Source organism: Meriones unguiculatus, chromosome 6 (genome assembly GCF_030254825.1).
Source record: "Meriones unguiculatus strain TT.TT164.6M chromosome 6, Bangor_MerUng_6.1, whole genome shotgun sequence".
NCBI classification, from domain to species: domain Eukaryota; kingdom Metazoa; phylum Chordata; class Mammalia; order Rodentia; family Muridae; genus Meriones; species Meriones unguiculatus.
The window spans coordinates 14,914,751-14,935,992 of NC_083354.1; the positions used below are offsets into that span (position 1 = coordinate 14,914,751).

At 43.1% G+C, this 21,242-nt stretch overlaps 1 protein-coding gene across 3 annotated transcripts in view; it reads left to right on the forward strand.

Moving 5' to 3' along the window:
• Positions 1–21,242, forward strand: part of Unc13c (unc-13 homolog C) — a 483,555-nt gene that overhangs the window by 23,906 nt on the left and 438,407 nt on the right. For 2 of the 3 annotated variants that reach the window (XM_060384762.1, XM_060384764.1), the window contains exon 1: positions 15,947–16,577. The exons of the other annotated variant lie outside the window; for it this stretch is intronic. The gene's annotated coding sequence lies outside the window, so the exon portion shown is untranslated. Of the gene's footprint in view, positions 1–15,946; positions 16,578–21,242 lie in introns of those variants that run through there. 3 annotated transcript variants of the gene reach the window in all.

Consider the following 21,242-nt stretch of genomic DNA (forward strand, 5'->3'; position numbering starts at 1 on the left):
GGCATGGCTGGAGCAGGACCCGAGGACTCACTTCTGATCTTATCTCCACAAGCCAGGCCACACCCTCTAGTCCTTGTGTTTGTTGACTTTACGAGCAAAATTGTTTACATGTGGCAAGCACAACATGGTGCTTTGCAGTACAGGCAACAGTAAAATCCAGGAATTCCACACCCCTGAGTTCAAACTACTGGCAACTATAAATACTTAGGGGGAAATATAAAATGATTACAAATATTTGAGAGGGAAAAATAAGAAGCTTCATCTATGTGAACTCCTTCACATCCTTTCTCCTCACTGTTCTAGAAGCAATATAATATGGTGTCTAGCTTCCTATCATTTGCATCGTGTGAGGCATAAGTCAGCCAGAGGTGTTTTAAAATAAAGCGCACACACAGCAGGTGAGCACAGGTCCTATGACACACCATCTTATTTACAATAAACTGGAACAAATAAAGATTTTGGTGTCTGAGGTGATCCTGAAATGACCCCTGGCCCTGGACATGTGCTCATGATGTAATCGCTCACATACAGTGCAGAACGGTTACACCTGGCCACTAAACAGCACGCCTCGCCTGTAATTTTTGTCAAGTGACCACCTAACGCTTAGCCTATGCTAGTTTTTCAACAATAAAATATATTGATTGCTGCAGGCAAGCTATAAAACAAATTTCTTGAGCTTTTTTCTTTTGTGTTCTTTGGCCCATCAACATCCTGACATTTACCACCAATGCTCCCAACCTTAGGTGATCGCCATCTTACTTCCTCTCCAGTCTTGAGTTCAGATTTCGTATATCCCATTTCTGAATGACACCCTGCAGCCAGTGTGTTTCTGTGCCAGGCTTATTTCATTTCACAACAGCATCATCCCTATGGTGGCCCAGGACAGGATTTCAATCAGGAGCACCAATTAGATTTACCAGCAGGGGGCAGGCTTTAGCCATGAAAAACGGTTAGGCTTCCGGCATCCTTCAAAGAGGGGATATATATATATATTTTAAATTTAATTTTATTAAGTGCACTTTATTCACTTTGTATTCCACCATAATCCCTTCCCTCCTCTCCTCCCGGTCCCACCCTCCCCCTTCTTCACACATGCCCCTCCTCAAGTCCTCCTCTCCTTCCTTCTGATCTTAGTCTATCAGATCACATCAGGAAAGATATATTTTAAGTTCTCAAAATGAACATGTATAATATATCTTCTGTTATATAGAAACCCTAAAATAATGATATCTTCATAATTCATTGCTATCACAGCCAGAATTCTATTGCTGAAAAGAAAAATAACCTTTTAGCTCAAGAAAGGCAGCCTGCCACAGTGCAATGAGCTAATTTTTGCATTGAGCCCAGGCTAGGTTCGAGCCCCTGGGAGACGTAGGACCCGATGTAGGAAGTGAGCATCTTGATCTCTACAAGCTTCAGTCTCATCGGTGAACTGGGAAGGTGAAGGACGCTCCCTGCTGCACGGTGCTGTCGAGCTGCCTTTAGGAAATGACATGCTATACACAGAGACACACAGAGACTCACAGAGGGAAGGACAGACAGCGACACAGAGGCAGACAGGCACAGACACATAGAGACAGAGACGCAGAGGCAGAGACTGGGCCTCAGCTGCGGCCCTAGGGCTCTGCCTGCCTGCTTCCACGTTCCCCGCCAGGACAGTTATAGACTCACTCTGAAACTACAGGCAAACCCCCAATTAAATACTTTCTTTTATTTAAGAAAAAAATTATACTCAGATGACATGGCCTGATTTGGTTCACTAGAAGCCATGTGTTAAACTTGATTAAATTGTCACCTATCATTAACTCTTGCTACAAATCCTAGGTAAAGAGCATGGCCCTCGGAAAGCAGCAACACCTACTGCAGTAACCCTGCTGAGGATGGACTCCTGGCCCCTTAGCACCAGAAGACCCTGCAGAGAGGAAGGGTATAAGGCTCAGGAGGGTTGCTGCTCACTCAGGCAGTGGAGGTGAGTCTAATAAAGGAGGAGCCACTGGCTTAAGCCTATGGGTCACAAACCTAAAATGGCTAAGAAACTGTTATGGGAACTGAGTGCTTCACCCAGGACTGGATGGTTTTATATCCAGCAACATGACTTAGAGTCTAAGCAGGGGGAGAAGGCTTCTGTGCGCCCATCTGGTACTTACGACCCAGTGGCCTGATTTGGAGAGGACCCTGCCTGCAGGTTCAATGGATCTGAAACAGGTTCTGTAGGGCGATGTGGTCGTGAGCCAGTGTGTATAGCTTGGAGGCTTAGGGATTTGAGCTTGGTTGACCAGATCACGGGTTACAATTTGAGGAGAGAATCTGCATGCCACGAGTTAAAATGAGTACTGAGAAATCATGTGAGGAAGGCCATTTCCACCTCCAGAATGGCATATCGGGGGACTTCTAAATCAAACAGCTTGGTAAAAGGGCTTCCTCAACATACCAACAATTTCGCAAGGGGGCCCCTCTAGGGACTAGGAAAAGTCCGTGTGACTATACTCTGTCTCCCTGAATCCCACGACTCTGAGGACAGAGTGTTTTAAAGGCTTATTTATTTTCATTTAATATGTCCAAATATTTAGCCTCTTTGTATAAAAGTGCAATGAGTACGTGCCCTGTGCCAGCGGGGCCTAGGGGAGGGCCTCAGATCTCTCTAGAACTAGAATTGCACATGGTTTTCCCACCATCTGCTGCTGCGAACTGAGCCTGGGTTCTCTGGAAAAGCAACCAGGGATCTTAGCAGTGGTGCCATTTCTCCGGCTCTGAAGGAAGTTTAAATTGAAGAATGTCACTCAGCAAAACAGTACGGATTTTAGGGAGCTTTTCCTGTGAAGTATCTGTGAGCAGTGCGTTAAAATGGCCCCCTTTTCAAAGTGCGTAATTCTCATTCTCCGAGGTCATGGACTACATCTGAGGAGGGGAGATTAGATTCTGCAGTGACGCTCATGTGTAACTCAGAGGTGTTTAAATCCTCATTGAAGAAGAAACAGCCCCTGCCATCTAATCCAGAACTCCATCATCCCTGGCCAAAACTGTACCTTCACTGTTAAAGGCGATCTATAAGATGCCACGTAGATGTGGAAGGAAATGCATGGTTATCTTTGCCCTTTGGCACCTAAGGGTGATGACAGGAACTGCTCTCTCTGAAGGATGCTGTCCATGGCTTAAAGCCATGCTGCCAACCACAATCAGCCATGCACAGGACATGCTGAGATGCCTCCTGAGTTGCCGTGATTTCTGTGAAGGGATCTTCTTGTGAAAGACCTTCTTCTCCATGTTAGAAACACACTGGCCCTTAATGATGTAGCTGTCCTAGTAGAGTCAGCGAGACTTGTGTATGGGAGGCTTGTTAAACTGCATCAGTGCCCAATTATATCTTGGCAGTATTTAAAAACGGTCTCTGATTTGTGTGTGTGCGTGTGTGTGTGTGTGTGTGTGTGTGTGTGCCTGTCTCTGCCTCTCCACTGCTAGGGGATGAGACTCAGGACCTCACGCTTATGCAGGAAGTGAGCCATCTCCCAAGCCAGTCTCTGGTCTTTTAGAGACTGAAATGGCTATTCATGGCTTTGGCCCTGTGTTCTGCTCCCTAGATGTAATATACTCTTTTAGGCAAGAAAACACAGCTGTATGGGGAAGAGGTGATAACGAGATAAGCTTCTTCTCAGTGTCTGCTAATGAACCGCAGATGAGTTATATCTACAATGGCTTAGAAATGCCTGTGCCTTACCATCACGGGCATCATAGCACAAGATAAACTGATGTACTATTTGCAGTTTGACACATACAGGAAGTAGGCAGCTTATTATAAGGAAGTCCCAGGCACCTACCAAAGACTCACGGGATTTTTTCGAGATTATCAACCCACCATCAGTCACTCCTCTGTCCCTCCCTTCCCTCTTCAGTAGCCTGCACTAATTTGAAAGTGAACTGAAATTACTATCTCACTAGTAAATACTTCAGTGTGCATTTTTAAATACGCCATCACCTGATGCAGCCTTCTGCACAATTATTTCATAATCAGCAATGATTCTCTAATCCTTAAATATCCATTTGAACACACAATTATTTCATAATCAGCAACGTTTCTGTAATCCTTAAATATCCATCTGAATGTTTACATTTCCAGGATCTCATCATGATGCCTGCCCCCACCCCTCTTAGTAAGATTTCAGATAACTACTGTGGTGTCGTCTCTAAGTGTACTTTTATCTTAACTTGTCCCCCCATCTCTTATTCAAATCCTTTCCCCAACCCCCATGGCTCTCTCTCTCTCTCTCTCTCTGTCTGTCTCTTCATCTCTGTCTCTCCTAAACTGTTTTGGAAAGACCTTGAAGGGTCACATACTATATAAAATTCCCCACATTTGGTGCTTCGCTAAACAGACTCCTCCATCAATACATTCTGTTTGCTAACTCTTCAGTGAATCAAGGAGTGGACTCTGCCACTGGTTTGGAATCAATGTTGGTGTTCTTTGTCTACATCACAGGTAGCTCGGTGTTCTAACCAGAAGACACACTATGTCTGGCCACTTCTCCTTCTTGCGATGTCAACAGGCATCAGTGCTCAGAGTGACCAGCTTTCAGGACAACATGTCCTGATAGCACCGACATCTGAATTTTTATAGTATAATCCCTAGGAAAAGACTGCAGGAAAGCCTCTGCCTTGGCGTCTGTGTATCTAAAGCTGGTTCTGTTTGTAATCCATCGAAGTCAGGTCACATGAGGTCAGATCCTTGTTTTCTTTGAGAAACTACATTAATGCTGTAATTTTCTTGTCTTTGGACATAAAAAATTTGTCAAAAATCTGAATATTTTGCCCCCCTACGCCCCCAACAAAAGCTTTATCTTTTCTCTAGCTGTTTAGGGGACAGGAAAGACTCCTGGTACTGCTTTGATACTCCCAGGCACACTGTGTGTTCTCTCACAAAGCCTTTCAAATTCGTTGTGGGTTTTTGTATTGTTTTGTTTGCTTGTTTTAAATTCCAGTAAACGTCCTTTGAATTGAAACGTCAGTATTTCTTTCTTCTTTGAGAGTTTCCATTTGTTAGGTTTCCTTTGCCTGGCTTCCAGAGCTGTCATTTTACTATAAATGATTTTAACCATTTTCTCTTTTCTCCATTTAAATATGCTATTTAATTTCTTGTGATGTACTGTTATTTTTATAAACTCTATTCTTTCATTTCTGAATCAAAGTTGCTTTTACCTTTCTGAATTCTGTCACTTTCTGAGAGTCTTTTAATTAGAGCTTATTTATTGTAATGTATTTTATCCTTAATTCTTTAAAGAAATTTAATCTGTATTTGAAAGAGTAGGTACAGCTTCTTAAAACTTTTCTGTGAACTTGTCTTTATGCTGAATTGTGTGTGTGTGTGTCTGTGAGATGTTACTATAACCCATTTTGTTTCTGTTAATAATTTTGCATGTAATTTGAACACATTCTATCATTTATCTATTTATATCTATCTGTCTAAGTATATATCTATATATCTAAATTAAACAAAATATATAAATTTAAAAAATATATAATCATTTAGTATATATACTAAATAATACATAATATATATAATATTATATATAATTTATTTAGTATATATAGTATTTAGTATACATTATATATGTTATATAGTATATATACATACATATGCATATATATGTGTGTGTGTGTGTATATATATATATATATATATTCCTGAAAGTGCTCCTGGACTGGAGCATCAATTGCTGCTTTCGCTATTTCTTGGAAACTTTTGCTAATTTGGGACTAACCCGGCTCAAGTCCTTCTTGATCTGGTTCCTCCTTCCAGTCTCAATCATTCAGATACTGTGGTCTTGTAGCTGCCTTTTATGTTGTTCTCATCAGGAGTCTTGTCAAGTGCTTTCATGCGTGGTCTGTGGGCGACTGGCTTTGCTCTCCCACTTTACCTGCCCAGCTCTACAGATGAGTCCTAAAACTGCTCAAGACAGTTTTTGACACAGATCAATATAGGTGGAGAGGAAGTGCTTTCCCCCGTTTGCAGAGACAATCACACAAACATGTCCTGGTTTAGATCATGGTTGATCTTTTGAGTTTCTCAATATCAGTGTGTTCCCTAAAGAGACTTGTGTTAGGATCAGAAAGCTCAGTACTATGAATGTAAAGGCCATCTCTGATTACACTCCCAGATCACTGATTGTCTGGAAGCTAGAACTGACCTGGGGAAATTGACAATTGTCTTTTGGCGTTATATGTGGAATGTTGCTTCAAAAAAGACATTAAAGGCCTCCAAGTAAGCACAGTCGCCAAATATCCCATAGATCATGGGTTTGGCAGCCCTCAAATCATGGGAGAAGATTGTGTGAGCTTGGTTGATGTCATTTCATATGAGCAGTAAGATGAGAACGTGAGATGGAGAATTAGACAGTTAGTGCTGTGCCTTGTGGGTAAGTTAGCAAAATGTGGCTGGGATTATTTTCATTTACTGTGGTTTCTTTCTTCCTAAACTAGTCATGGGAGATGGAGCCTGTCCTGAAATCCTGAACCCAGCCTACAATTCACAAAGTACAAGAACTTATTATATTTTCACAGGCTTGGGATCTAGTGAGGACCCTTGAGCATCGTCTCCTTTTTGATTCATGGAAGTTTTGCCTTTAGACTCATTCACCAAAGCATCCATCACCCATTTGAACATGATGCAACTGAGATCATTACAAACATCTCGCTGCTCAGGCCAGATTCACATGAATGCTAAGTGTCAAATGTTCCCTGATCATCTCTTTTATTGGAAAGAAAAAGGAATAGAGGCTCATCCTTTGGTAAGAAGCCAGAATCTTGGGAGAGTGGATGGAGAGATACCTCAGTGGTTTAGAGTACTTGTCGCTCTTACAGAACACCAGAAAACACATTGGGTGGTTTACAACTATCTGTAGTTTCAGATCCAAGGAATCTGATGCCTTCTTCTGTCCTCTTCAGGTACCCACACTTAAATGCACATATTCACAGAGACACATGTACACATCATGTAAACATTAAAACAAGCTAGGGTCTCCATTCAGAATTGGATGCCTTCTTTGAAGCAGTTTGAGAGATTGGCAAGCTGGCTGTCTATGTCCCATATACTGGTTTGTTAAACCTACCAGGAATAAACTGTTTAGAATTAAGGCTCTTCCTGCCATTCCTTTAGCAGTGGCTGTGGCCAGCATGGGTACTTTGACATTGATGAGAGTTACCCAGCCGCCAATGAGACTCAGACAGAAGTCTAAGAAGTGCGAGCACTTACAACTCACAAAGAAGCTGATGTGGTGATGGAATTACACTAAGAAACAACATCGAAATCAAGCAACAGAGAGATATTAGTGCAACCAATTGGGACAGGAAACTCTGATAAACTGAGAAGTTTATCAAACCAGCCTACATCCCAAGACCCCTATCCCTGACTTTTGGGATGAGTAGGCACAAGCTTTCTTGCTGTTCCAACTGCCATGTTGGTGGCAAAAGCAGTCATGCTAAGGACAGAGAATGCACTGAGGAAACACATTTGTCCAATTTCTTTACACCTGATCCTTCTGGGACAAAGACTTGAGACTATACCTCAGATAACCCAAATACGATTACCCTGAGTGATGTAGAAGAGCCATGGCAAGCTGAGTCAAGTATAGCTGAAGGCACACCAGGCCTTCCTCATTCACCTGCACCCCAAGTAGAGTTCTCTCTCCCATTGACCCACGGAACTAAAGCTGTGTCTTCAAGCTAAGGGTCTTTAATTTCCAAGCAACTGGCCCCTGAGCCAGTGGAACCCCCAACCATACAGAGTTATTGTTTCGTGTCTACTTTATCTCACATAGCATAATATCCTCAAGTTTCATCAAGGGTGAAGCTAATGACAAGATTTTCTTTCTCTTTGATGCTAAATAACTTTCTGTACACATACCACCTTAAAAAAAAAACCTATATGAATAGGCGTTAGGTTAACTGTGGCCATGAATGAAACTACAGTATGGTTATGTCTTGACATCTAGATTCCATTTTTTTATACCTGTCCAGAAATTAGGTATTAGATTTTTTGGGTCATATACTAATTATGACCTTAATTTTTGATGGCCTGTGCTGCTGAGTGTCATCATGGCTGTACAATTTTACATTTCTATCAACAGTGTAACGAGTTTCCAATTTTTTCACATCTTTGTCAACCCTTTGTTTTGCTTAATTTATTTGGGGAGTTGTTTTACTATGTACAAGTTCATATTTTCTTGTTTTGATTTTCTATTTGCTTTTGTTGTTGGTTTGAAGTTCTGCTTGTTTGTATATTTGTTTGTTTATGTGAGATAAGGCCTCACTCTGTAGACATGACTAACCTGGAACTTCTTATGTAGACCAGGCTAGCCTCCAATTTATAGAGATCTGCCTTCTTCTGTTTCCTGAGTGCCAGGATTAAAGGCACACACTGACCCACTGTTCTGATTTTCACTTCTCTACTAACTAATCATATCCAGTATAATTTTATTTGACTGTTGGCTATTTGTGTATCTTCACTGAAATATCCGTTTGAATCCCTTGTCAACTTTATTTGATTATTATAGTTTTTATGTTGTAATCACAGTTGTTCTTATGTTTTCTAGACATTGATTGCTATTGTAAAAAGTGCCTATGGAAGAGTAAAGATTATTTAATAAAGCAAAACTTAGTGCCTAATACCATACATGGTTGCATGCTTTAGTCTTCAAAGAAAGAAAAAGAAGTCATTGTTCATTTTGGAAGAAAGGAAAACCCAGGAACTATTTATCTTTCACTGTGTTGAAATTTTACTCAAGACATTGATTCCTTTCCCTCCTGAACAAAATAGCTCAGTTTATAGATGAGAGTTATTTCCAAGCATGTTAAATGTCCACTGCAGGGACATCTCATGGGCAAATATGAAACCATTAAGATTACAGATTTTTCCAGTTTCTAGCTGTTACGAATAAAGCTGCTATGAACATAGTTGAGCAAATGTCCTTGTTGTATGGTGGAGCATCTTTTGGGTTTATGCCCAGGAGTGGTATAGCTGGGTCTTGAGGTAGAAATATTCCCCATTTTCTGAGAAAGAGCCAGATTGATTTCCAAAGTGGTTGTACAAGTTTGCACTCCCACCAGCAGTGGAGTAGTGTTCCCCTTTCTCCACACCCTCACCAGCATGTGCTGTCACTTGAGTTTTTGATCTTAGCCATTCTGACTGGTATAAGATGGAATCTTAGAGTCATTTTGATTTGCATTTCTCTGATGGCAAAGAAGGGATACAGAAATTGTGGCACATTTATGGAATGGAATATTACTTATCTATTAAAAACAAAGAAATCAAGAAATTTGCAGGCAAATGGTTGGAATTAGATCATCCTGAGTGAGGTAACCCAGATCCAGAAAGATACATATGACAGAAGCCTAACTTCACTGTCCTCTGGGAGGCCAGCCAGCAGGGAATAGAGACAGATGCTGGGAATTGCAGCCCTAAGCATGGGGTGGAACTCTACAGGTCCTATGGACATGTTGGGGGAAAGATAGAAGGACCTGGAGGGGACAGGAACCTCACAAGAAGACCATCAGAGACAACTAACCCAGACCCATGGGGTTTTATAGAGACATCATGTATGGTCTGGACCTAGGCTCCTTGAACATATATGGCTGCTGGGTGGCTTGGTCTTCATGTGGGGCACCTGTAGAGGGAGGCTGTTTCTAACATGGACTCTATTGCCTGCTTTTGGATCACTTCCCCCTGGCAGAGCTTCCTTGCCTGGCCTCAGGGGATTAAGATATGCTCAGTCCTGAGATGTGCTGGGGAGAGTTAATATGGGGAGGGAGGCTCCCCTTTTCTGGGGAGAAAAAGAGAGGAGAAGGGGGAAGGAGAGAGAAGGAGCACTGGGAAGAGGGGAGGGAAGGAGCACCCTTGGGGCATAAAGTAAATAAGCTGGAATTAAAAAAAATAAGGGGGAAAATATTATAGATTTTTTTTCCTCTCCAGGAGTAGTTCTGAAAATGACACAAAACAAAACAGGAAGACCCTGATAGTTAGGCCATCCGGAAGAGGCGCTGAGCTTCCCAGTTCTTTGAGCACATCAAGAGCGATCTTAAGGAGCTAGCGTTCTCTCCTTTGACTCACTGGGTCTTTTAATCCTTAAGTCACTGCATCGTTAATGTTAAAATAGCTGGGAAGAATAGCTCACCCTTTGCTAAAAACAAAATAAAACAAACAAACAAAAACAGACCTGACTTTTCAGTTTTTCTGGTTTCACCACCACTTGTTAGACCTGAAGGCTTTGATCTCTTCCAGGACTAAGCAGTGAGACGTGGAGTCAGTGTTGGGGAATTGAGCTCATCACCTGTGGAGCTATCACATGTATTTAATGCAACCCAGCTATTTTCAGAGGAAGAGCACCCAGCCACCCCAAGATCCAGCAGGCTCACAGCCAGAATTGTTTAAAAAAAAAAGGGACCTTCAAAGCATGACCTTCAGCCCTAATACCAATCTTCCTTCCACACACCACACCTTTTGTTCCAGGCCCAGAACAGAAGCATAGCTGTCTCGAAAGAGAGGAATGGTGGTTTCTTCAGGGAGAGGGAAGTCTGGACATTACTGTTGAAAAAGAGAGTTTCTCAAGTAAAGTTGAGAACCAAGAGGCAATTCTCTGAAGGGAAGAACTTAAGGGCGATGTTGACCTTAAGAGAGATCATAGTGAAGCTATTCACATGCTCCCGATTCTTCTGTGTCTATCCTGGATGGGGTCCTTCTGAGAATGCAGAACAGGAAGTGGTTATGGAAAAGACTGAGGATTAAATCTAACACTACCCTATACTGACGGCCGTGCTATGCAGCAGGAGAGATAGCTGCAGTTGTAATTAGACCATACGGAAGTTATTTTGAAGAATCTGTATGTGATATAAGTTTGGTATTTCTCTTCTCTTATTTTAGGGGGCCAGAGGCTCTCTAATTAGTCACCAGCGGTAAATAAGGAACAGATACAGTCTGAATGCCTGTGAATGAATTCATTATATGTTCTTGTTTGGATTCTGCCCAAAGATTTGCCACTTTCAAGTGCTTCTGTGTGATTTAGAAGCCTGAAGTCTGAGAAGAAATACAATAACTTAAAAGAATACAAATAGAGTTATGATTAGTTAGATCAGAATGGGTTAAGTAGAATGGATAACTGAGTTTCATGGTTTTTAGAAATGTACAATAAAAGGAAACCTTGGGTTCTTTTGATTTTTTTTTTTTTTTTTTTTGTAACAAAGAGAAGAACTAAGGATAACTGGCCTAGCTCGATAAAAAAGATAGTTTTTATTTTTGTCACAGAAAATTGAAGTCCGTACTCGAAAAATCCATGGGTAACCTAAAAGGGGACACACTACTGAGATCATGGCGCATTCAAACATAGGAAGCCGAGGCTGCGTTACAACGATGGTGTCCGTGTGGGAAACATCAGAGCTGTGAAGGAGGAGGCTTCCACGTACTACTAAAAAACTACCTGAATTCAGACGTGAAATGTCAAGCTGACTCCTAACTATATCATAATTACATAGAGAAAGAAGACGCGGCAGTGAGATTTGGCAGGAGCGTTGGGTTATGATTAGCCAATCGGTACTGGTGACTCCTAGGTTGTCTGAAGGAAATCGTCTCATTTCAGGCATGAGCAACAAGATCAATTATAGTGATCGTTCTTTGTTTCCTGTTCACTTTAAGCTTAGAGAGGGTAAGAAACATGACCCAAAGTCAGAAAGATGTGTAGCGCCCAAACTGCCAACCAACCCTCCTCCCACTATTCCACAGCCACTGTCACAGCTGGATCAACAAAGGCTGGGGTAATCAGAGAATGGAGAAGTTTTTGTTTTGTTTTGTTTTGTTTTGAACTTGGTAGTGTCCAAATGAGCTTTTTAAAAACTGGGACATTCTCACTAGACACTTGACAGTGTTCTAGAATAGAGGGCTGACACTAACTTTATAAAGAAAAATACAACAGGACAAAAAGTCTAGATTCTGCCAACCAAGGAGAATTAACTACCGAATGATCAATATCCAGTGCCTGGTGACTATTTCCCAAGCAGAAATAATCTAGAAGAGTGTCTTCTTTTTATAAGTTCATTCCTTTTAACCATTATTTTAAAAACGTGTGACTTCTGCCATCTATAATGATGTCAGCCTCATAGTGGAGCAACATTTGAAGTGGGGGTTGAAGTCCTGCTTTTTAATCCAATCTTTAGTGCCCCTAGTTCTGTAGATTCTGGTCTGCCCAGCAGCCTTACTGCGTTTATTTGTTTAATTAGGGAAACCGTGATTGCCAGGGTTGGAAAGGTAAATAGCAGATAAAATCTCCATAACATTGTCTGAAAGTTTGACATTGGCTGTTGTTACAGACATTAGTGGAGCTGTTGTTGAGGGTTAAGGAGTACCATTTGGACCAAAAAACAGAATTCATTGGCTACAAGAAGACTCACCTTGGGTCCTGAATCTCATCAGATATGTGCTTTGCTAAGCACACTGGATAGTCATTCAAACATCCTTTGATGAACATGTTTTCAGCTGGGCACAGTGACAAAAGGATGATTTGTTCTCTGCTCTCAAGAGAATCACTGTCTAGCAAGGGCAGGTAGGCATATGAGCAAATAGGCAGCTACATTCATTGATAAACCAGTGCTATCACAGAAACGTCACATGACTTTGGAGAATGCACAGATGATATTATTGCCAACTTTGGTGGGATTATCTTGTGGCTGGATTGGTTGAGCCTAAAATCTTCCTACTTAAAACAAATTGATCCACTGAAATTACAAAGTTAAATAACAGATAAATGTAACTCATGCTTTTGAAATTTGAAAGGTTTATTTACCTGTCTTCTGGCAGGCATCAGACAATGGGGTGTTCAGCTCAGGGTTTCTAGGGCAAATTCATAGACCCTGTCAGTCAAGGCTGCAGTCACTTGGACCACCGTTGCTTAGATGATCAAGTTTCAGCATGGATTCTGTGGGGAGGAGGTTCCCATTTCTTCCCAGCTGTTGGCAGAGACCTTACTTGCTGGCCAGTCACATCCTTCTGGGCTCCTTGAGTGTCTTGAGGACATAGCGGTTTGCTTGGCTCAGAGTAAGAAAACCAAGAACGGCAGTGAAAATGGGGTTGCAGTCCTGCTTGACTCCAGCTCTGTCTTATTCTGCCCCGAGTTCACTGGTGAAATGACCCGGATACTCTTGGAAAGCACCAAGGAGAGTTTAATGTGCGTGTTAATTGTCACCATGTAACTTATATGAAGTGGATCTTTTAAAATTATCTTTTTCAGAAGATCCTTCCAAACCATTTCTTTTTCTCTACATTATTCACTTGCTTGGAGCTAGAAACATCAACGTCCTACTTCAAAATTGCTTTTGTGCTCAATCATCTTGGCAATAAGTCATTTTGCAAATTCATTTGTATAGACAGCAAACACTTGAGGACTGGTTGTATTATGTGTGTGTGTGTTTAACATTTAGCAACAGTGATCAAATTATTGGTCCCTGGATGGAGAGTGGAGTCTTCTTGACAGCTGAAGGAATGGTTCAGTGTGTGCAGGGTCTGTTGGTGCTTTCTCTAAACGTCCTCTCTTAAGCTGGGCTGAGCCTTGTGCATCCTGTAGGGGTAAACTTGCAGTGTAGTGATATTTTCCGGACTCTTCACTGCTCCTGCACGCACGCTGTGTAGACCACGCACAGCCAGCGTCACCTTGCATCTCCTTCTGCAGGTTTGAACACTTAATGGCATCATGTCACAATCCATGCTTTCTTTGCATTATGCTGGCTGCTGAGTGCTCACAGCTCAGCTTAACTGCCCCATTCTGGCTTGGTTATTGTACACAAAGGAAAAGCAGTATGGACACGTGTTCCTCTTTTGTGTTGAAGGACATCCTCCAAAACAATGCCTTCCCAAGCTTGGATGCTTGTATACTTTAAAAGTCGGGTTTTGCCCTGTCATGCACTGTTAGAATCCACCCGTTTCCCCTTGCTGCTCTCAAGCGCTCACAGCCGAGGGCAGCAGAGCTTTGTCCTCTCGGCCTCTCTGGCGATTGCCTATGGCAGGGAGCACAATGCCTCAGTGTTTGCTCCTGATGTGGTTCATTAGACCTTGAGCAGCTGCTCATGTCCATTAACAGTCACTTAAGCAGCAGGTTGGGGAGGCTGAGCCACTCTGAGCTAACACAGAGACTGGGAGCTAGGAATAGAGAGGGCCACCCGCCAGGACCCGGCACAACACTACGTCAAATTGGAGCACATCTGTTTTCAAATCACATAATGTTATCGACTGGTTGTTATATATGGTCGGCACAATATGTACGCGTACCTGCGTGCGTGCGTGCGTGTGTGTGTGTGTGTGTGTGTGTGTGTGTGTGTGTATGTGTGTCAGTGTATTCGTGGCTGTGGGTGGGTACGTGTAGCTGTTTGCATGTGAAAGTTGGAGGACAACTCTGGGTTCCATTCCCCAGGTGCCCTCCCAGCTTTGTTTGAGGTAGGGTCTCTCAGTAGCCTGAACTTCACCAAGCAGACTAGGCCCATTGGGCATTGGACATCATGTATCCTCCTGCCTCTACCTTCCAGCTTGCCATTGCTGGGATCACAAGATCTGGGCTCAAGGCCTTAGGCTTGCACAGCAACCCCTTTGCTGACCGTGACATTTCCTCCGCCCCAGAATGTGTCTTAACACAAGTTTTGTCTGAAATCGTGTAAGTGGGCTGCTGTTGCATATCAAATGTTGACAGGGGCGTCACTCCTAAAGCTGACCTACCTAGCCTTATGTGGGCTGGACTAATGGATTATAAACCGGATGCACCCTTCTTATGCTGCTTCATCCCAGCCACTAGTTGATAGGTTTGTCAGGTGGGACATATCATCCAAGTCTCTGTGTGTGTGTGTGTGTGTGTGTGTGTGTATGTGTGTGTATGTATGTACATCCATGTACAGGTACATGCAAATGTGTGTCCATATGTATGTGCGTGTGGGACCAGAGGTTGATAACAGATGCCTTCCTCTGTCCCTCTCCACCTTATTTTTGAGGCAAGATCTCTCGCTCAGCACAGAGCTAGGAAATCTAACTCTGGGTTCCATTCCCCAGAATGAAATGCCAGGTCAGTGAGCTTCAGGGACACTCTGTCCCCGCCTCCCCTGCACTGAGGGGCAAACACAGGCATTCTTTGTATGAAGGTTCCTGGGATCTGAACTCAGGTCCCCATGCTTATGTGGCCAAAACTTTAGGGGCTGAGCCACCTCCCCAGCCCCCATCCTCCCATTTTCCACAAAGCAAGGGAAATAAAAGAAGTAAGCCAGAAGAACACCAGATGCAGCTTAAAGCCTACAAATTATTCCCAGACTTGAGCTTCTTTAAGGCTCTATTTTAAGGCGCAGCACTTTTTATATTTGTTTCAACGGGAGGGTTAGAGGATTAAAAAATGCTTAATTGATGGAAGGTAGGCGTGGTGACTCCCCCCCCCACCTCCTCTACTCAGCTAAGCTAAAAAGGAAAGCAAGCCCATTCAATTCTCAGCCACATCGGGAGGACATTACTGCATGAGAAAGAAAATCCTTTGAGCTATCGGGGTTCTCCACTGCCTACTTTGATAAGCATATGTGTGTCTAATTCTAATTACTGAGGAATCAACCTTCCAATCTACAAACACTTAAAAAAAAAAAAAGAAAAAAAGCTGGGGGGAGGCCAAGATAGTCTCCCTCTAAACAAGAGTCCTGTTAAGGGTCTCTTCTCAGGTTGAACAGTGGACTTTGCCCAAGCACGGCCAACAGCATCTGAAGTAATGGTTATTAAACAGCATGGTTAATTTAATAATTATCTATTTTACTGGCCCTATGAGGGTCACCTATGTTGCCCTCCCCCTCCCCGCCCGGGATGCAGGAACCACCGGGCGCCCACGTCCATTCATTTCCCCAGCAGGAAGCTGTGCCCCTGCTAACTGAGGTGTGGGTGTGTGGTGATGACCACACCTGGCAGCAGAGCGTCTCCAGTCTCCGGGGGGACCGGGGCTGAGGAGCCCTCTCACGCGGCTCTATGCAGCTGGCGCAGCAGAGGGAGCCTGGACTCCAATGGAGGAGGCTGGGAGCTCAGGTCTCTGCTGCATTCCGAGGAGCCCGGGGCTGCAGCCGCCCTGTGAAGTTCCCAGCACACACTCAGCCGCGCTGCTCCGCACGGTCAACTGTGGGTGAGCCAGGACGACAACAAGGAGAGCGGGAGAGCGATCCCATTTCGCTTTCTTAGAGAAAAGGGCTGAGAAATGAGCTGCCCAAGGAAGCTGGCAAGGAAGAGAGTGAAAGGCAGATTTCCTGCCAGCAGCTAAGTTGTAAAATTGCTTTGGAGGCTACCCAGGGAGCGAGCGTGATAGAATTGATAAGAGCAGCGCGAGCCTTGTTTCTGAGCAAAGGCATGCCGGGCTGCACTTGAGTCGGGGCGGCGCAGGAACGCTGCCTGCGCCTCCTGCAACTATCTGTGGCTGAAGAAAGGAAAAGAGCCCAGAAACACAATTGCAAGGGGGATCCCTGAAAGGAAAACACAGTCACCCCCAAAGAAGGGGAGCACCAACCCAGCTGGCCTGTGCGTTTTTAGAAGGAGAATCCCTCAGGTATGTTTTCTTTACCTCTCGCCGAGCTGCCTCATCTGCATGAGATTTAGCCTCTGCCGCTGCCTGCACCCCCATGATTCTCTCCTCTCTGCACTTTTGAATCCCAACCCCGTGGTTCTCTCCGTGAGGAAGATGGCCCCGTAAAAGCTCGCCCTTCCAGGCTCCTAATCCAGATGATTTCTTGGTTATCACGGTCTTCTCGACCCCTTACTTTATTTTGAACGCAGCGCGATAACTGTTTGCTTACTTTGCAGTCAACTTTCAGGGGAATTACTGCATAGGAGCAAACAAGGTTGGGGTGAAAGTCAGGGTCCTCTTTAGTCCCTCGAGGTTTGGTGATGGGTGAAAATGAAAGTCAAAGAGAGATGAAAAGTTGAGAGCTTCTAGGAAAGGGTTAAAAGCCAAGCCTGCTGTGGCTTGTGAGTGCAGCCGAGCCTCAGGTCTGGGGCCAGCTGAGCTTTGGGATGCTTCTGTCTACCCAGGGCTGTGCCAGTCCCTTGGGGTGATGATCCCAAAGATTTACTATCAAGAGGTGAGACTGCTTGGTTCTGTTTTTACAACTGTTCTTTGGCACGGAAAGAGGCAGTCTTAAAAAAAAAAAAAAATTCAAGACCCAGCTACATGAGTAGAACCAACTTACTTCTGCAATTACGTCATCAACATACTTGTATAATAAAGAGAAAGACCGGGCAACAGTCGCACCTAGGCGACGTGACAAAGCTGAAATTCATCTTTTCCCTGAGGGCTTTAGAGAACAACAGGAAAGAGGTGGGTGGACAATGTGCAGAAGAATTAGCTTAAAAAAAAAAACAACAAAAAACAAACTGTCTTTGGAGTGGTAAGTGAAAGGTTCCTAAGGAAAGAATTTTGCCATTTTTGACTCTTGAGTACTTTCACAAAAGTGGCTGAAATTGACAACAAATTGTACGCATGCATGTGCATTTAAATGAGCTTTTCTGGAAAGAAGGAAAAAAAAATAAGTGAAAAGTTACATCTTGTGAATATAAAATATTTTCTAGATTTCCTGCATGCTTTTGCCAATGTGACAATTTTATCCTAAAGCTTTAGAACACTGACTTTTAATTGCTGTTTCTACTTTTTTTTAAAAAAAATTATATGTCAGCTGCTATAGATTAGGGCCAAATGAGGCTTAAGTGATCAGTTGAATACCTTTTTCCATAAGGGAAATCATCACTCTGCTCTTGTAAAAACAAGCTCTTTTATTTATTTATTTATTTATTTATTTTTTATTTTGCCAACTGGCAGCAGTCTGGAGTACTGAGTTGGGCTTCTCACCAAAATGAGGTAATGAGCTGTTACAGAGACCTTCTTGCTGTAGTAGAATATACTAGAAAAGGATGGCTACCTACGGGCAGGCAGCGTGCAGATCGCTGGGACAGAAGATGGACAAAGTGTTCATCGATGGGAGTGGAAAGCACTGTGTATTTCTTGTATGTTGACATGTGGTGGGGCACAGGTTACCCATCTGTAGGTGAGACATCCCAGCAGAAAGGTAATAATCATTTCAGAGCATTGTTATAAATGCTCTGAAACTAACACGCTGATACCAAACTGGATAAAGAACATTTGAATCTCATAGGCAAATGAGAACTGCCTTTCCAAGCTAGTTTGTTTTCAAACCACGTGAAATTTGGTTGGGACTCAGTTTGGTAGACTTCTGGACTTAGATCTGAGGAAGACTAGCTAAGGAAAGGCAGGGTTTTGTTTTGTTTTGGTTTTTTCTTAGTGGTTATTTGCTGTTGGCCTTTCATCAGAGAGTTGGAAATGTCTCCCACGAGTGTTCACCACTATACACCTGTGAAATCAGTGTTCATACAGGTGAATAGGAAATAGATGTGCTAAACAAGCCCAGAAAAGTCACTTTCCACGTGTTTCTTATTAACCACACCAACCAGTTTCTTCCTAGACCCTACAGTGCACCTTAAAGCTGCTATTCTTTCAGTATCTAGCAAGGAAGTATGTGGCAACCAGAATGTATTGCTTAAAAACCCATGGTTCGTTGCAGGCAGGTGCAAGTGTGGAGGTTCCTTTTGGAAAGACAAATTACTCTACGTATGTTTGTGTGGGGTCGGAAGTGATTGATGGCAGGGTCAGCAGAGATGAGAACACTTGGGTGTCTTCCCTCATTTTGGGCCAGCCAGTGTCTTGGAATATCCACACATGAGGCTCTGGCACTTTCCTCTTCGTCCTCCTTCTCAGCTAATGTAATACAGACACCCTCCCTGAGTTTTCAGAGGCATGGTGCCCCTGTATATACGGCCCACTGTGTATGGTTCCCCATATATAGTCTCCCCTATATATAGTGCCCATTCTATATAGTTCCCTCTGTATATAGTGCCCCCTGTATTTTGTTCTCGTCTTTTTTCCTATTTTTAAATAATTTTTATTAATTACACTTTATTCACTTTGTATCCCTCCACATCCCCCTTCCTCATCCCCTCCCAATCTTACCCTCCCTCCCCTTTCTCCATGCATGCCCCTCCCCAAGCCCACTGATAGGGGAGGCCCTCCTCTCCTTCCTTCTGACCCTAGTCTATCAGGTCTCATCTGGAGTGGCTGTACTGTCTTCCTCTGTGGCCTGGTAAGACTGCTCCCCCCTCAGGGGGAGGTGACCAAAGAGCAGAGCAATCAGTTCATGTCAGAGACAGTCCCTGTTCCCATTACTATGGAACCCACTTGGACACTGAACTACCATGGGCTACATCTGTGCAGAGGTTCTAGTTTATCTCCATCAATTGTCCTTGTTTGGAGTATCAGTCTCAGAAAAGACCCCTGTGTCCAGATTTTTTTGGTTCTGTTACTCTCCTTGTGGAGCTCCTGTCCTCTCCAGGTCTTATTATTTCCTACTTCTTTCATGAAATTTCCTGCACTCTGCCCAAAGGTTGGCCTTAAGTCTCAGCATCTGCTCTGATACCCTGCAGGGTATCAGCCCTTCAGAGGCCCTCTATGGCAGGCTTCTGTACTGTTCCCTGTTTTCTCCTTCTGAGGTCCATCCTCTTTGCCTTTCTGTATGGGATTTGAGCATTTAGCCAGAGTCCTCCTTCTACTGTCTGTTTCTGGTTTGTATTCCTTCAGTCATATAACATTTACTACACCAGAACTTTCCCCAAATTATTAAGTGCATTCTAAATTTGTTTCTAGAGTGCACCTCTACAGATTGAAAGCTGTTGTCTGACTGCATCGTAGCCGCCACCCAGTATCAACTTACTTGATCATGTACATTTAGAACACCGTCACTCAAGTGCTAATTGCAAATTTGCAAGATCGAATTCGTGTCTTTTGTTATTGTTGGAAATCATTTCTGGACCCACAGTTATCTGTGTTTGGATGAAAAGGCTCTAATTCCTTTCCAGCTGTTTTTAAAAGAGGGTTTATTAATAGCCCTCTCAGCCTGTAGCTCGGAGCCTGCAGAAGACTTAATACCTGGTGCTGGAATTGCCACAGAGATAACAAATACCACAGCAGTGTTTGCTTAGCTTCCGGCCTGTTAAAATCAAGTCAGAAAGAGCCATGGAGATGGCGCTGCAGGTACAAGTGCTTGCCAACAAGCCTGAGGACTCGAGTTTGACCCCTGGGATTCACATGATGGAAGGAAGGAACTGATTCCCACAAGTTGACCTCTGATCTATATGAACACCCCACGGGACACACATGCCCCCTCCCCAAACACACAGATAATTACATTAAAAGATGTTATATAAAAAATAGTTAGGCAGACAGAAGAAGGTCTTCTAACCTCCACAGTGGAAGTTTCCCAGAGGAAATGTAAGCACCATGAGGACAAACAGAGTCATCTGTCCTCTGCTTTTAAGGCTGGCTGTGAGCCAAGACACAGGCACACTTCCTGCCTCTTTGCATATTTTAGTTACAGTGTACCTGATAGCCTCAGCATGCAAAAAATCATTATAGCCTGCTTGCAGTTCATGTTTTATATTGCTCTTCCTGCATAGAGAGTTAGAAAATATTTTGTAGAAATAAAGACTGGCTTATAAGATCAACTGAACCTAATAAATCATAGTAAGGACTTTTATGTTTAAAGATAATCATGCAACGTGAGTTGCCTTCTCAGACACTTTCTTTCCCCTGAGAATTCTGAAGTCCCACCTTTCATCCCTCTCTACTTCCTATAGTCAGTCTCTGCTGGCTCCCATCCTGTTCTGGGCAAAACAGAATTTATTTCTTAGCATTTAGAATCTGGGTGCAATCTGCCTTTTTTTTTTTTTTTTTTTTTTTTTTTTTTTTTGATAGAGAAAAACTGTTTTTGCATGAAAATATTTTACTTAGCATGTTTTATAACTGGAAACAACATTCTCTAAGAATATCTTTCCCAGACACATGCAAAACACACACACACACACACACACACACACACAACACACACAGAGAGAACAAAACGTTGGACAGAGATGACTTTGTGTGTGTGTGAATATTTATTTACTTTTTATTTACACATATATGTGTACACACTTGTCTCTAGGTGTGCCACAGGCATGCAAGAGCAGGCCATAATAAGGCATCAGATCCCCAGGAACTGAAGCTGTAGGCAGTTGTGCTTAGACTGTTGTGGGTCCTGGGAGCTGAACTTGAGTCCTCTGCAAGAACAGTAAGTGTTCTTAACTGCCGAACCATTTCTCTAGCCCCAGC